General features: G+C 35.0%; 1 long non-coding RNA gene across 1 annotated transcript; it reads left to right on the forward strand.

The window, feature by feature from the left end:
* The first annotated feature begins 1633 nt into the window (after positions 1-1633).
* On the forward strand, positions 1634-2171 carry LOC109580309 (uncharacterized). Its single transcript, XR_002184166.1, has 4 exons — positions 1634-1677; positions 1775-1828; positions 1876-2057; positions 2101-2171. It is a non-coding gene; the product is annotated as an uncharacterized LOC109580309 (long non-coding RNA).
* Positions 2172-17839: the final 15668 nt, after the last annotated feature.

Raw genomic sequence — 17839 nt, forward strand, 5'->3', positions numbered from 1 at the left:
AACGATCCTCTTCATAACTACTGGATCAAGTTAATGGCGCGCCAAAGTGGACAAAAACAAAAAATTGATATACCTATAGGAAGGTGGTGTGGTGACGCGCATCGCCTCATTCATGCATTGATTTCGTGATCGATTATCCATTAGATTATCATTGTGATGTGCAATATGATTATGATATCGATGTCTACGTGTCATGACAACGCCTTGACACTTCCAAGTAATGGCAAGCAGTAGCAGCAGCAACGATATCTCTAGTGATGAGGTGGACAAAGCAAAAAAGCCATTGAGTTTTTATCCAGTCTGCAGGATAAATTACCAGGTCCATCTCAAGCAAATCAGAGCAGTTCCTCATTTACGAATCTTGAAAGTACAGCATGTCGTTTTATTATCTTTGTGTTTCTGTGTATAACACAGCTTCAGCTAGAGTACTCTCTACTTCATGTGTTTTATTTTGGTGTCAAATCTATGTGTATTGTAAAGTTCATTATAAAATGATAAAAATAATAATAACTATTATTTATTTTATGTACACATTTCTCTGCAGGCTAGAGCTAATACTGTCTTAAGCAATATAAATCGTGTGAGGTCTGGGCTGCAAGTTGGTAAAGGGAAAGGGAAGAAGAGATCGTGCGCCGAAAGAGAAGAAGTGGTAAAACTGTTCCCTCAGTTTAATTCGGCTTAAGATACAGATAAGAAGAAGCCTTGGACTCATGACTTTGTTTGCTTGGCCTATGATGACCAAACATCCATTCCAACAACTGCTTGGCAAAAAAGAGCTTACAAGTGCTGGTCTTGGGGAGCAGAAAATAGTCTGTCAAGATGTAGATTGTGATGCAGTAACGTTTAAGAAGGCTCTGTAAGATAAGTTTCGGAAGCTGGTAAATGGTGGCAGCTACCAGCTGTGCAAGAGTAAGGCAAATTAACGTAATTTGATGCCACTGTTTTTGTCAGTCCTCTCCACTCCAAGGGCCTTACAGAAGTGTGGCAATGCTCGGACATACATTCGCCAATTACAGAAAGACCTCGAGCTGACTCAAAAGCAACATATTGAAGTTAGCATATAGCAGAGATGTGATAATTGTAGTGTTTATTGTAATAGTTACAGAGTGATTACTTTAATTTCTTATCATTGTTATATTGTAATTATTGATGGTCTAGGTAAAAGAAAAATGTTTGATTTGTGGTATTGACCTGCCACTTGATGATTTGTTACATCATATTGAGATTTGTAGAAGTAAATCGTAAGTGCACAGGAGCATTAATCAACTTATGTTTGTTTGCTTTACTGGGAAGAATGATTTGGATGAGCTTGACGGGGAAGCGAGTATTAAGTGTCAAGAAGAAAGGTAATTATGCTCTTAATACTTATGTTTGAAAATATAGTCACAATGCTAGTAGTTTTATCTATTTTGCCTAAATTAAACTGCCATTTTGAACCACTGTGTGCATGCTAAGATTAATTTCAAGCACAATATGACAAGTTAGTTTTCCCTTTAAAATTACGCATTATTTTTTAGAACAAGAGCAATTATACACCTATCACCTTTTGAGGGTACACCTAAGGACAATCCCAGTTACAGTCCTAATTTTTAAGTGACAATCTTGATTACAGTCCTATTCCTCTATCTTAGATGTTTATGCCCATATTCCTCCACCTTACAGTCACAATTTTGAAAGGTAACACAGATTATGATTCATGTACGATTATTCCCATATAACCCCACTACTGAAACCAACTAACCTACATGTAATTGCTCTCTTTCTCTATTAATAGTCATGTTCCTGATGCGAGTAGTAGTCCAAATTAACCACCAGTGATGTTTTTAAAGTATGTTATAACTATGATGCAAAATTTTATTTGTATTTTATATAAAGCAATTCTGGACGTTCTAAAGAAAAGGCGGAAGTAACAGACCTCAAAAGCTGTATTAAAACAGTCCTTCATTAAAACATTGACTGCACCACATCTTTATTTGGAATTTCAGAGAGATTTTACCCATACTGATGCTCTGAAGCATTCTGCTAAACCTAAATTTGACCAAAAAAATCAGTGAAAAGTACACAAACAAGTTTTGCTAATTTAAAAATCTTTAATTTTAGGTAACTTTTGTTGGTGAAGCTGGAGAAGATATTGGGGGACTATGCAGAGAATTTTGGAGGTTATTTGTGTCATCAGCAGCTCAAGAATATTTTATAGAAGCTTCAAGCAAGACCATGTGCATAGGTTGAAGTTTATGAAAGACATGGAGAATGAATAGCCATGTCAGTGGTATGGGATGGTTTTGGCTTTCCAATGTTAGCACCTTCAATATATGAATACATGGTCACAGGAACATGTACATGTACTAATATTCCTGTACAAGACATACCTAAACCCGGAGTCAGCTCACTTGTTTTAACGGTAAAAATAATGAACTAGTACTTATTTTTAGCATATATATTTTGTACATTTGCTCTGCTGAAACAGTTGAGGAACCAAAGTCAATTTTTGATAATGATACTTATGCTAATGCTTTGTTTGAGACTGCATACAAAAAGCCAATTTCTGTGCTGACTCTTCACAACAAGGAAGAGCTTACTAATGTTGTTTCTACTTACCATACTTAGATCAAAGTGAAGACATAAATAGAGCAATTTGTGAAGGGTCTTGAAAGTCTTAATATTCACTCATACATGGTTAAATTTCCAACAATTATGAAGACATTTTTTGAGAAGGAGAATGAAAAGCTGATGGCATGTTAGTGAGATTTTTTGAATCAAACATTGTTTTATATTTTCTTATTTCTTCAGAATACAATAAAGGATTGATCAAAGTTAAGTTTTCAGACGAGGAATTTTCGCTTTGCCGAAACGAGGAAGCAACTTACATGCATTTTGTTGATTTTATAGCTGAATGTGAAAGTAAGGAGTTATATTACAGTATTAATTATTATTGTTACTTTACTTTATACAGAAGGATCAATTGATGTGTCTTTAGATGATGTATAAATATTTCTCACTGGCAGTGATAGAGCCTCCTCTTGGTTTTTCCAGCACACTGGAGGTAACATTCCTACGTAATGCAAGTCGCACTATGGCTTCAGCTTCAACCTGTTCTTTGGAACTCAAACTGCTTACCTGTCACAAGGAGTATTCTAGCTTTTGCTCTTCAATGAAATGGTCTTTCAAAGGACATGGTGGTTTTCATATAGTTTAGCAATGTCACATGGGATACTGGAATACTAACATTTAAGTTGGCACTTACTCTCATTTTTAACTTAACTCTCATTTATCATTTTTATTGATAATTAAGATTTTATTTTTTCTAAACAATCTTTTATCACACAATCATCTTATTATTATCCTAAGGGACTAAAAATTGCGTACTACAAAATTTATTTCTGTAGCTTAAATGCAGCAAATGACTTCGTCATCACTCACACTCTGCAATTGATCTTTTAAAGTACTAAAGGATTTTGAAGTTCGTCAATAAACTCTGGAACTGTAATAGTGTGGTCTCCATCAGTACAGACAGGACCCTCCCAATCAATGCCATAATCATTGTCAACTAGTAATTGATTATCTGCATTATCATTTGGATTAGATAGGAAATGATGTTGAAGTCACATGATACATTGCTGCATTGTGGTATGATTGTGGCTAGTCCTCATCTTGTGATGATTCCAGACATCTTTAAACAGGGTTAACTGTTGCTGAACATCTTCCATATGTACAAATATTAATGCAAAAATATCAGCTTCTTTAGACTTGTCAAGAAGACCGCTATCTTCAAGTGAATAAATAATAGAATGGTAGTAACTGGTGCATTCAGTGAATACATTCCTCCATAATCTCTCTATTCTCTGGTTATGAACACTATGTCCCGTTAACATACAGCCAGGTTCACGCAATGGGTGGTGAAGCATAAATTGAGCAACATGAGTGTTTTCTCAACCCATATCACTCCTCACCCTGCTTGGCAATCCAAATTTTTCAACAGACTGTTCAAAACATAGAAGGCCTGTGTCTGCCTTATTATTATTAGATACAACACGTAAATGTAATAATTATCATTCGACTGAATCCATCAATCAAACCATGAATCACAAAATGCCAATATTAGTTTGTGGTCGCTGTCATTGTGCCACAGAGCATTGGGGAAGACGGTAAACTAAAAACTCTCCTATGTAATGCTCTGGTTAATCTTCTCTGTGATCCCAAATGATCGACTCGGTGAAGTGCCCCTCTAATTCTTCTCCTTTGAATAATTTGGCCAGAATAACTAAATATTCCTTCAGTGATTCAGCAACCACTATCAGGTTGCATTCTTTGAATTGCAGCCACTTGCTCATCTGTTTCAGAATCCAAAAGAGTACTGTATCTCCTACTTCTAGTTACCCTAATCTCTGCCAAACGTCTCTGTACAGTACGAACAGAACACTGCCATATCAGATAAAATGAAATCATGCCTTGTAAGAAATTGTAACTGTGCGTTAGATATGTCTATTCTAGGATGCCCCGCGTCCTTATACGACACACTTGGATTATATGATCTCCAGCATAGCAACAAAGTCTCTTACAGATGAAACCATATTCTTCATGACTAGTACCTACCATATTACTTTCAAGTAGAATGAAGTTAGAAAGCACATCTTTACAGTTATTGAAGTACACTAACTTTACATTGAACGGTGCATTCGTGAAATGTTCCTCTACAAGCTCTTCCATTTCGTCAATTAGATTTTCTCTTGGGTTTTCTTGTTCATTGACAGCAATAGCCATTATGATCCAAAAAGCCACGCCTAGTAGGCTAGGCCTGCCTAACACTGCACCCTCTGATGTCATAAACTCCTGTTGTTCGACCAGAGATGGAAGTTGTAACCGATCAGTTGTAACTCTATTGGTTAACAGGACTTGAAGAGCAAATTACCTGCTTTAGAATTTTATTGACTATTGCTTTTGGTAACAACTCAGCTCTAACTCAGCTTCGCAAAACACCCAATCAATGGGACGGAGTTGAATTTTGACTCAGCAGCTAAAATTTATCTTTTTGATCAAAATTGACCAATTTTACTAAATAAAGCTTTGTACTATTATAAAACTAGCCTTTTTGACAAAAAACAGAAACCTTACTTATAATTTTTAACTGGTGAAAAAACCATGCTTTTACTGTTCTAATTACTTACATCCTTGGTATAAGTGTAAAAAATATAATGTAAGAAATTAATGAAAAAATTTTTTAGAATGAACAAGATAGAGCTTAAGGCACCCTTACCAAGCTTTAATGCCCACCCCGGCAGGGCAGGGCTGGTTATATTTAAGGCTAGCACTTAAGTTTTCTACATCAAAATTCCCCATTTTTGTCTTAAACCACTTTGTACAGCTCACAGGTAATGTTTAACCAAGAGTGAAAGTTCATTGCAAGCAGACATAAAAATTGGTCAATTCAACCTCGTTTTTGGCGTTCAAGGCCAGTAAAAGCAAAATCTACTGAGCTTAAAAGGCCAAAGGTAATACAAATGTTGTAATTTTCTGTGCAAGTAACTTAAATTTTGGCTCAAACAATACTTATTAGCTATACAGGGTTGTTTATGGTAAAATTGGCAAATTTTGATCTAGAAAACCTAAGTTTTATCCTGGAAGATAGAGTGGGCGCTAAGGGCTCAGGAAAGCTTTTGATTTTTTTATTTTCTTTAACCTAATTCAAGTTTTTTTTGCTTACCAACTTTTTGCACCTTTTCTTTGAGCTCATAAGCCCAAAGAAAATGGAAAAAGGCTAATAAAAAATAATGAACCAAAAGCCCTCACAAAACTTCAACGCCCACTCAGGCAGAGCATTGGTGGGTATTTTCAGTGCGCTAAACTCTTGGCTTCGACATCATAATTCAACAATTTCACCATAGACCACCTTGTACAGCTGACAGGTAATGTTTAAGTATAAATGAAAGTAAATTGCAAGTGGATATAAAATAATACTATGTTGCTCTAACTTTGGCCTTAAGTTTAGTTATGCTTTAATTGGCCTTGAAAGCTGAAAATGAAAACAAATTGATCAATTAGTTCTTAAGTCCACGAGCAATTAAGTGTCAATTTTGCTCTTAGTTGATCATGAGAAATTTAAAGGTACTGTTCAATATCTCCATCATTTTCACTTTTCAGTTAAAATTGTTTCAGAACACATTGCTTTGCATCACAGCTAGCTAAACATTTCATTTAACAGTCATGTGCTTTGGACATGTTATTCTTATTATTTTCTAATAATTTAAGGTGTAAGTGCCATTATGATTATATGTCACTATTTAAAAGACCATTGTAGCAATTTGGCTACCTAATAGTTACTAAAATGTTTCTACTTCATCAAAATTGTTTTAAAAAGTATCACATTATTAATAGCATCACAATCATAATGATTTAGGATAGTTTAATGGCCCTCCACAATCCTGTATCAGGCATCGAAACATCATTTTTATCTTAAAAGAGTCACCAACATTTGTATACTGACACCAGTCCCTTTCCTTTATTGGGACTCTCTGGGCCATTCCTGGAGGGCTACGATTTTATTCTCTTTTTACTTTATTTTTTCCCCTCCTATAACTTAATGATAACACAATATGAGAAACTATGAGCAGAAATTGTAATAATACACTCATTTCTCACTGGGAACGAAGCAGATCTTGGTTTCTATACTCCATTAACAACAGTCACGGAGCTAACACACTCAAGACTATCTCAGTTTGACTGTCTCAATGTTGTCGTGTAGTGCAATGGGATGAATAACCTCAACTTAAGTATTTCAGATCTACGTAACTAATGAGTTTCTTTTAGGGCTATTACTTGTACAATTACAATAGAAACTAACAGTAAAATCCTTTTAAACTGGATAAACTTGCTTAATAACTTCATCCATCTTGTCTCTAAAGCTGACACGCCTACATACTATAGGTGGGGGTGACATTATGTGATGACAAGAAGTCCTAGAAATCCATCACTGTAAATGCAAAATCTATCAAAAAATTGGTCACAAAATCAATGCATTAATGAGGCGATGCGCTTTGCCACACAACCTTTCTATAAGTATATCAATATATATGCATTTGTCCACTTTGGTACTCCATACAAGTCCACTGGATTTGCTTAGCAAGTGCAAATAATGATTCATCTGCTGTAATAATTGGAACCTGGCTGGGATTTAGGTGCTGTACTGCTGTCTTCACTATTAACATAGAATACTTAATCATAACTACGGAGTGCATTGTCCAAAAATAGTGGCATCAAAGCAGTGATAGTAGCAGAAGGAATGTCATTTTCCTGCAAACTTGCATGATGTGCTGACCATAATAGCCACTCATTCTTGTCCAAATCTTCCTTAGAAATAGCTTCCATTACTTTATCAAGCCACTGGACCTCTGCTGACATTGCAATGGTAATGGCTTGAGTACTCTCAGACCTAAAAAAACTACTGTTTTCAAGAACATTAATGTCCTTTTCTTTGATTGATGCAGGAGGATCATTATTGTACTCTGTTGGTAATGGTTTAATGGAGCAGAATGTATTTGAAGTACTTGCTTTGAGAATTATGATACCACGACCATTCCCTTTATTATCATGACAGAGATGTTGAATTAGCGAAATACCTGTTCCATGAAATGATTCCTTTGATGTTGTGAAGCTAGGATTGTAATTTATATTGTCTACCGCAGCTGTTGTAAATACTCCCTGACGTAATTTATGAGAGCATACTACACCATCTGTTTCAAATTGATCACAAATGCTTTTGCCAATATCTGTTGCTAACTTCAGGAAACAATCATAGAAACACATATTCCTAAATTAAAAAGTGCATGAATGAGAATCCTTTTCTTGTTAGTGAATGAATTTTTAGTGCAACATAAAGTGGAACTGGTGTTTCATAGTGATACCTACGAGTGATGGAACCATGAGTTCTGCATCTTTTGGTGCTGTTAAACATCAACAGTTGAGAAATAGAGTAAGATGCTGTGGAGTTCCTTGATTCGATTACTTGCAACTGAGATGCAATGTTTGGTCCATCTAAAATCATATTTGTAAGAGCTAGCAGACACTTTGGTACATTATCACAGAAGGATTAATCTGAAAACGAACCATCAAATCATAACTTTGTTTTGAACATAGCTCTCGAAACAACATTAGCTGCTCGTACCAGATGCAATGCATCTTAATTCCTACCATCTTGGTGGCATGCTTTCCGTAAAGCATCACCTATGTCATTCTCATATTAGAGCATAATGTATTTTGACTGCATGTGAGCCCTAAAATCTGGAATTGTGGCAAGCAGTCTATCCTTTAATCTTGATGTGTGCACACAACCTTTAATTTCAGCACCTAACTGCTCTAGTCATGTCTTGCAGAGGTTAGCCAAATTAGCCAGTTTAAAGACTGGGGCAATGGTGCTTTCAGAGTGAATGTCTTCTCTTCATGCTACCAGTTCTGCAAAGGCAATGCCATGAATATCTTCTAGTCCATTTAAATCTCTTTCCTTATTGGCAGAATCTCTAGCTTTATTTTACAATGCTGCAAGGCACTTGCTGTGATACTTAGCTTCGAATGCAATCTTGTCACTTGATGAAAGCTTAGATAGGAGCTCAGTATCCTCACAAATTCACGAACCTTCCTGTCGATATCCTATGTAGAAGCATTATAAAGAACTGAAGAAACTGTGGCTGGCTCAATACAAGGAAACATTTGTTAGAGCTATATTGTGCACTATTAGAACTTGTATGTTTGGAAAGTGATGCATGAATTTCGCAAGCCTCCTTTGAAACTCTTTTTTTTAAGCTGATAGAGTTTAGTTTTATTAAAGTTTGAACGGCATGTTTTATGCCAACAAGCTTGGTGCCTCATCATTGTAGCTTCCATTCCGTCGCTTTCATCTAGTGTTTCAATTTCACTGGCAGAGATCAGTCGAAGAGTGTTAAACTCTGTTAGGTGATTAGCAAGAAATTTATAACCTGTGCCAAGGGAGAAGTTAGTTGATCGGGCAGGGCATTCTAAGCTAGTGCTAGTGTCTTTTTGGCTAATGACACAAATTCCAGTTTGTTATAGATGATTCTTTTGGTGCTAGAGTTATTGAACCCTCTATCATAATATGACGTTTAGCCATTATCTGTTACTATTGAATCACAAAAATTTTAATTAAAATGCATTTTAAAATAACTTACTCTTGAATCAGTGCAAAACAAATGATCTTTTTAATACCTCCGTTAGTACACTGTGACTGCTATTTCTTTTTAAAACCTCCCTTTAATTATCATGTAAGTATATAAATTGCTTGTCATAGTTTTTACTTCATTTTGATAACACATAATTAGCTATAACTTTATAATGAAACATTGTATTGCAATGAAACCTGTACCATTATATTTCTTTTAAAGACATCTTTCATTTGATACCTATTTTAAGTGCATTTGATGTATCGGATAATTAATAACCCATTTTGGAACATCAATTAGCACCCAAAGGTCACCAAAGGTCAAATCTGATGTGGCTCTACATCAAAAAAATTCAATTTGACATTTAGTAATTGTGTACCAAGTTTCATGCTTTTATTGTAAAGTGCACAATATCATTAAATTTTGGTGCTTAGAATAATAATAATAATTTATTATAATGATAGTCAAAAATAAATTACTAAGGAAGTAAATTGTCTGTGTATTTCCGCCACTTGTTTTATTATCTTTAGAAAAAAACATGCACTCCAAGCAACTTGTTTTCTGAAGTTGTCACCATCAGTCCCAGTCCGTAAAGCTAATTTTAAGGCATCCCATTAAAGTCAGTCAATCTCATTCAGTGCCATGTAGTGAGTTGAATTAAGCCATACTGAATTACTCATTGATAATTCTTATTTCGTAGCTGTAAACCAATGATACATGATATTTGTAAGGTGAGATAATAGTCATTTAATAATGAAATAATCCCATGGAAAATGTTCTGTGTGCTCCCAAATTGTCAATTTAAAAATATTGTACCAAGGCCATTAAATATTCAGCATTACTTATTCAGACTACGTAGTAATTGGGCCAATTTGTTCAAAAGAAAACATCACTTTTATTAGGGGAAAAAGATTGTTGATATTTCTGCTACAGAAGTCATAATAACAACAGAACTTAAACAAATTTATGTGAGACACATGCAATTAATTTTTGTTATTTTTATCAAACTTCTTATAGGCTGATCCCTGTAACGTGCAGCTTAGGGATGGATCTCTCCCAAATATTTCGAGATGAAAATGGGTGTTTGATTTGCCAGTTGTTAGCACTAGTGAACTATTTATAGAAGGAGGAATTATTGCAACATCACCTATATCAGTATTAAAGTACAACATATTTGTATTCTAAAGATTTATACTTTATAGAGTGGAAACAGAATATGTCATCACTTCTAGTGATGTTTTGGAATATGAGCTTACTTGTTGCTGTAAAAAACTATAATGCAATGGTTTTTCATCACATATTTATATAAGGCTTGGATTTTGATAGTTCCACAACACTTTCATTGCTATATTTCATTCTCTGGATTCTTGTGTTAATCAAGGCATAGCCGTTGGGAGACTAGGAAAGAAGGTTGGGTAAGGAGAAAACGGTAGGTGCACAAAGCGCACCAAAGATTTGGCCACACCCATTTTTTGCAACCTGAAATATGGAGATGTTGCATTATCTAACATGCATCATGCATGCATACACAATTATTATTGTTTTATCGTAAAGAAATATTTAGTAATATGGTGGCTTTGAAAAAGTCAGTTAACAAAAAAATGAGGAGGAAACTCGACTCTGAGGATGATCACCTGAGTTTTTGTGAGAGACCGAAAACTTGATGACTACCTCGTTTAAGCAGTCCCAGAGCTTAGAAGACAAATCTCTTTCCGTATATAAAAGATATAGGTCAAACAGCATGGAAGATTGACGTTTGCTCGCCATTTCAGTAATTAGCTTGGCGTCACTAATAATTAACTTGATGACATAATTCATAACTTGAATAAAATGGCTGCTGCTAGAGCTCTGGCTCTCTCAGCTTCTTCCTCACTCCTCAGGCTAAGTGACAGTCACAGACTGACAGTATAGTTCCAGTGTCCAATTACACCTGTAGTAATGATAGTCTGACACTCACACACAGTGACACACTCAGTCTTGCCCAACTACCTTGCCCAAGCTTCTGCCCTCATTGCCCTTGCCTACATGTTAGCTCACAGAGTCAGGTCGGGCAATGCCCATATATGCCAGACCCTGCCTACATCTATGCATCATGGATGATACTACAAAGATAGGAAAGGTTTGTTTAACCTGTAGAAACTCACAAGTCACTATTTTGTTCATAGTTAGATAGAATTGTCCTTTTGGAGGCTGATGTTGCACAGATGACTAACAATATGAAACTATTGGCAGATCAAAGACATCAGAAATAATACCCTTAAAATGTGAATTAGTAAGTCTTTTGTATTGTTTTGACTAATAATCATACTTTATCCACATGACAGGGCTTGCATCCTCCAGGTGTAAAAGGAAATTTTCGAAGAAGTGAACTTTTGATTGCTTAGTCATTGTCAAAAACTCATTATTCATTATTCAATATTGACTTAAATTTTATTTTGTTTTTATATACATTTCATATATCATGATTTCAAATGATGAAATATAAAGTATGTATTACATTTTGTAATAGATACATCTAAAATAAATCTCAATTCTTCAGAAACGAAATTATACTTCACCCTTCAGTGCCACTAAATTATAATTATGTGCTTTTTTGACGTCATGTCAGGAAACCAAATAATGTCATTGCTTGCTTTAAAATGTAAATGTTTGTAATAATTATTGCTTATGCAAAGTAAAATCTTGAATCATTGGCATTGATAACGCTATGTTTTTAATGTATATTTTCTAATATATTATTCAAAGTAAGTAGGATTATTCAGTGCATTCATAATTATAAAGCATTACTAAAAATTACTGTATGCTCATTTAATGGCATCAATGCAGATTTGTCATCAGGTTTACCAATAATTTTTGGTGCATCATTTTCACGTCCATATCTTTAATTGTAGAAGTTTCTGGTTCCCGTAATGGCAATGCACAGCATAGAGTGTGTGCTGACTGGAGACACCTAGGAAAGCATTAAGTGAATTAAACTACATGCTATTAAAACATAATACCTCATCAATTAATTTTTGCAACACAGTCACACACTTAATAATGCAAACAATTTTCTAGTTCAGCTGTAGATACCTATAAGAGCCTTAATTTAAGGAAGCTGTCTCACAGTCTCACAGATAACCCAAGGAAAAAACCATGTCTCATAACATGGAAACATTATTTCTGTTGAAAGTATGGACTCAAAAAAATTATCTTTATATCACTTTACGAAGTAGAATCCACACTAACATCAATTAAGTGGTTTACTTATTGTGTATTACACTCCTGAAACACATCAATACGGCCAATGTTAGGAAAAAAAATGACCTTGTCGAAATCCTCTAACTAAAATACAAGAATGGAGAGGTTGGAAAGTGTATGAAATTGATAAGACAACCTATTGACAATAGTAAGTGCACAAATCAATAAAAATGTTACCTGTAATACATTTGGCTGGCTGCTTTACAATAAATATAAACATAACAGCATTAAATTCAGCGAGTTTAGTCCAAAAGCAAAAACCAATGATAATACCTGAATAGAGCACTTATTAGTAAAAATGGCCAATAACGAAATAAAGAAACAGCAACATCTCCATTATTTTATGAGGTAAGAAACCTCAAAATACTTTGACTTCATAAAATGATCCATTAATTTATAAAAGCTAGAAGAGCTATAGCTATAACAAAGTAATGGAATAAGAATTAAATTATAATCAAACCTTTGGTGCTAATAGCATGATCTAAGCCATCATTAATCATAAATAGAAATTAAATAGGTGAATATTAGAGTAATAATATCAAGAGCAAAAGCTTAATTATTATTAGAGTGAATGCATTTCTGTATGAATGTGTGCATAATGTTGATGGTTTATCAGCCATGTTAGCGAGCCATCCCTGTGTTAATATCTGTATTTGTACAGTGAAATGGTATATTACAACAATGTAGTGATCACTGTAATGGCAATCAATGACAGTGCAAACAACATCAGATAACAAACGATTAACACAGACATGAAAAATCAAGGTCCGCCATCTGTAGTAGTCTGCACCATCTGTTTGTAATTATTATAATCTATTTGAAGTGTATTGGCCAACAAGTCTACATTAAAGTCTTAAATGACTAATGTTGGCCAAAATGAGTCAATTGTAATAAATAATTGTATCATTGCAGTTAAAGATTTTACAGTGGAAAATTTGGTGATCTATATACTAAAATGATACTGATAGAAAGCTATTCCTTAGGTCAAAGGTAGTCACTAATGCTTCAATACCAGGCCTATTAATCTTAGTATTTCTAGGATGCATATTTATGGCTCAGACAATAGTATACTACAGCCCCATGGCTATTATTTATAGACCTTTCACACCTAATGCATTGTGTCACTGACCAATTCTCCTGGTACCTTTAAAGTGGACCGTATTGTAGCAGTATTCTGGAGAACAGGCCCAAATTCAAATTTCTGCAAAGTACTTTTCACTTTTTTTCTTCTTTCATCCTCTTCCATGAACTGGATAATCTTTTAAACTAGAGAACCGCTCAAGTTGGCTTTTGCATCATTCTTCTGTGCTTGGGTCAAAGTGGCTTCAAAAGGAAGCAAGGACAGAGAGTAAAATGGAAGACAGAATCCAGCAGCAGACACAGTGTGGGTTTGTGGCTTGACGCCATTTTAACCTTTATATGCTGCAATTTGATTATAGTAGCTACACGCACGGTACAGAATTAATTTATTTTAAAATAATTTTTAAGCAGTACCAGTATAGCAACAAATATCTCTAAAGATCTTGTGCCAAGAGTCTCGAAACTTGCAGGCAGCCATTATGTGATGGTTATCCTTAGGTATAATAAGTATCTAGTAAATGATGTTGCATAAAGCAACAGAGCGTCTATTGTCAAGATATGCACCGCTTTTTTTCGCTACATGGACTTAGCAAAGCAAAGGAGAGAGTTTTTTCTTGTAAAGTAGAACCTGGTAGGCAGAATATGAAGAAACAAAGAGGCAGAAGTCAGTGGAGAAGACGCTTTGAGTAGAAACGTTACTGGGACTTGTCAAAGCCATGGTTGCTATGCCATTGGTATGCTACTAACACTACACCCATTGTTTATTATGGAGTCCATAATTAAGTAGGGCTGCTTCAGCACCAAGCCGTTTGCTTTATTAAGTAGCAATCAACATAAAACTTTAGATATACAGTCTTGAAAGGCTGTTTTAGTTGCAGAACAAGTTTTATTTGCAAAAGACAAAAGGAAGTTTGTGAGCTTCCCCTGATAGTTTGAGCTCAGATTCTTTGAGCACTTTTAAGGAAGTGATGCTAAAAAATACAATGCTTTCCACTTTTTGCATTCTCAAATGGTACCACATGAAGGTTTGTCAAAGCTGAAAGCACCTCTGAGGAATCAACAAGCCGATATGCAACTTACATTGTGTTTTTAAGGCATTGCTATGCAATATCTGGCCACACCCATCGTTAGTTCTCAATTGAAAGAGGCTTCTGCTAGGCTACCTGCCTTATTGTTTGTTTCTCATTGTCGTTGGAACAGTGGTTATGAATGTTCAAGTGTCAAATGTGGTTCTGATGAGTAAGAGTGTTTTTGAGCCATTATTTATCACATGTTACCTTATTTACCAGTCTTTAGTCCACTAAGCTTGACAATCTTCAACAGGACAATTGTCAATGACTATCTTGCTCAAGATAAGTTATAATAGTTTGTTATATGTATTTTTAAAATATTACTGGTAGCTTGCAATTTTTTGGATAAAATGGCTATACTGCTATTATAGTACGTTAAATTTCAGAAATGACGTACATCATCATTATGTGTACATTACTTGACAATATAGATCATGCTAGCACTAAAATAAATGTCATGGCAAAACAGAAATGTACATTACATTTAAATTTTAGTTAGGCTACATGTAAAGTGTTCGATCTTTTGGTGAGTGGTGGCTCTGAAAAGAGCAGGTTGATGTAGTAACTGCTGATAATAATGGTGAGAGTGATGGCTGATAGAGTAAGTGAAATGAGTGAGAAGGGTAAATGAGACCAATGATGAGGGTGAACGAGACCAGTGATGAGAGGGAGTGAGACAAGTGATGGGAGGGAGTGAGACAAGTGATTAAAGGGAGTGAGGCAAGTGATGATGGGGAGTGAGACCAGTGATTGCAGGGAGTGAGGCCATTGATGGGAGGGATTGAGACCAGTGATGAGAGGGAGTGGGATGACTGACGGGAGAGAGTGGACCAGTATTTGAAGGGAGTGGACCAGTGATTGAAGGGAGTGAGACAAGTAATGGGAGCGAGTGTGATCAGTGATAGGAGAGAGTGGGACCAGTGATGGGAGGGAGTGGGACCAGTGAAGGGAGGGAGTGATTCCAGTTAAGGAAGGGAGTGGGACCAGCGATGTGAGGGAGTAAACCAGTGATTGAAGGAAGTAGGACAAGTGATGGGAAGGAGTGGATCTGAATGAGACCAATCACCATATAAAAGGCCATATATACTACTACAACAAATAATGTAAATCTATGTTAAACATTCCATTTACATATATTTGACAAAAGGTAAAACAGAAATTTGCCAAGCATTTAAAGATAATAGTAAATATGGTGAATATTAAATTTGTAATATGTTTACACATTGTGCAAACTCCGCATTTTTTTCACATTTGGAGATATAGTGAACGAAATCAAATGTAATATTTCCCATGACGTAAATGGAAGTATTTTGCTCAGTAAAATTAGTGAAACCATTTTTGATTTTTTTACTAAAATGTCATTTTTTCATGACAATGTATTTGACATATCAAATAATAATATTTACATATCTAATAATAATAATAACAATCTTTCTAATTATAATTATTTCATACTTGTCACTAACCTGACCTAACATAATAATAAATAAATAAATATGTAAAGTAATAATAATACTCATTACCGCATGTCAACATAGTGTCAAGTCTGTAATATACATTGTAGTTACGACTCTTGACAAAGAGCCCATTCTGGACAGTCTTCTGGGGCTTCTCTTTGTGATGGCATTCCCTCCTTTCTCTTTGTCATCATTTCTGCTCCTCTTTCTGTTCTTCTGGATGATTTCCTATCACGACTTTGAAAATGAGACTTAGCTTCATCAGAAAGACAAGGTAAAGGGTCAATTACAAACATCCTACGTTCTTCAGTGTCGCTACCAGATTCCTCACTTCACATGTAGGACAACTTCATAAGTGTACTTAAGTTTCTCCTTTTCTTTGGTAGAAAGAGAGGTGGCAGACTTAATTGCCACCTTTCGACTTTGCAATTTCTTTTGAACAGTAATAATAATTAAAATTAAAATTGATGCAGTCTCACATTATGCTTTCTTTGCCGTCGCCACTGCTTCATCAACAAATCCTTATGGCTGTTAGATTCAGCTGTTTTTATACGCCTCTTTCTTGTTGAGAAATATGTCATGGCAGCTCCTATAATTATAATAATTAAAAATTTGATACATTTAGCACTAAGCTCACTTCTTGCTAAATGTGGAGGAACATTTTTACAACAAACAGCTTTGACGATTTCATCAGTGACATGATGATTGTCTCCATGGTTAAAGCTGCATGAATATAAAAACTATTTTATCAAAATTAAGTAATAATATTTATGGTTTGAAATAATCCCATTCTAGTGGATGTTCAAGTGTTTCACCCAGTGCTTTAACAACATGACGAACATCAGACTATTCACATAAATAATGACTGCATGCATAACATAAATTGTACCATACTATCATCTTTTTAGAGAGATGTCTTTCTTTATTTCTTTAACTAGCTTGATCTTTAGAAGCTATTAAACCATCCAATTTTTTCTCAAGAATTATCTGCTAAGTCAGCTGCTGTAGTACTATCGCCATTATCACTTCTGTTAGTGTTACCACTACTAGTACAAAGTGTACGTCCAGTTGTAGTTCGTCTAAATATAGAGGAGAATAGTAAGAAGGAGAGCTGGACTCACCTATTTGATTCTAAATTGGAAGAACAAGGAGACGGAGAAGAACTAGGGGAGGCACGAGTTGTGCTAGCAGCTGGAGAGGGAGCACAGTTTGTAAAGTGTGGCATCCAAATTTCCCTTTGTCTCATGGGAGTGTGAAACATCATTTTCTGTAAGTATACGATATGTTATAATTGAACTAAGTACTGCAGTTACTTAAGTCTTTTCATCAAAAATATGTTCTTTATTACTAGATCTGCTCACTGCCAGCTGCAATTTGCCAATTTCTGCCTTGAAGGAAGACAAAACTGCACATGTGCGTAATCAATAATTATAATAATAATAACAAAAATAATGTTAATATTGTTATTATTATTATTATTATTATTACTACTGCCACTACTACTATTATAGTTTTTATTTTTTTTATTTTTATCACTAAACAGTCATTATCAAAGTAGTAAAGGTATTATTGTTTTAGACAATGTCACTTTTACGAAGGAGATTAGGTAAACTGTCCTGTCCTCACTGTCAGGAGACAGTAAATAAAGTGACATACCAACGACATCGTCTTCTATACTTTAATCAGAATGAAAAAACGTGGCATTCCAATTGCAGCAAGCAGTTATTTTCATCAGATTCAGATAGTGAATTAGGTAATTCAGATAATAACAACAACATTATAGTTCTTTTACAATAGATATAGATGTTCAACATGACATAATACA

Source organism: Amphimedon queenslandica, unplaced genomic scaffold (genome assembly GCF_000090795.2).
Source record: "Amphimedon queenslandica unplaced genomic scaffold, v1.1 AMPQUscaffold_13498, whole genome shotgun sequence".
NCBI lineage: Eukaryota > Metazoa > Porifera > Demospongiae > Haplosclerida > Niphatidae > Amphimedon > Amphimedon queenslandica.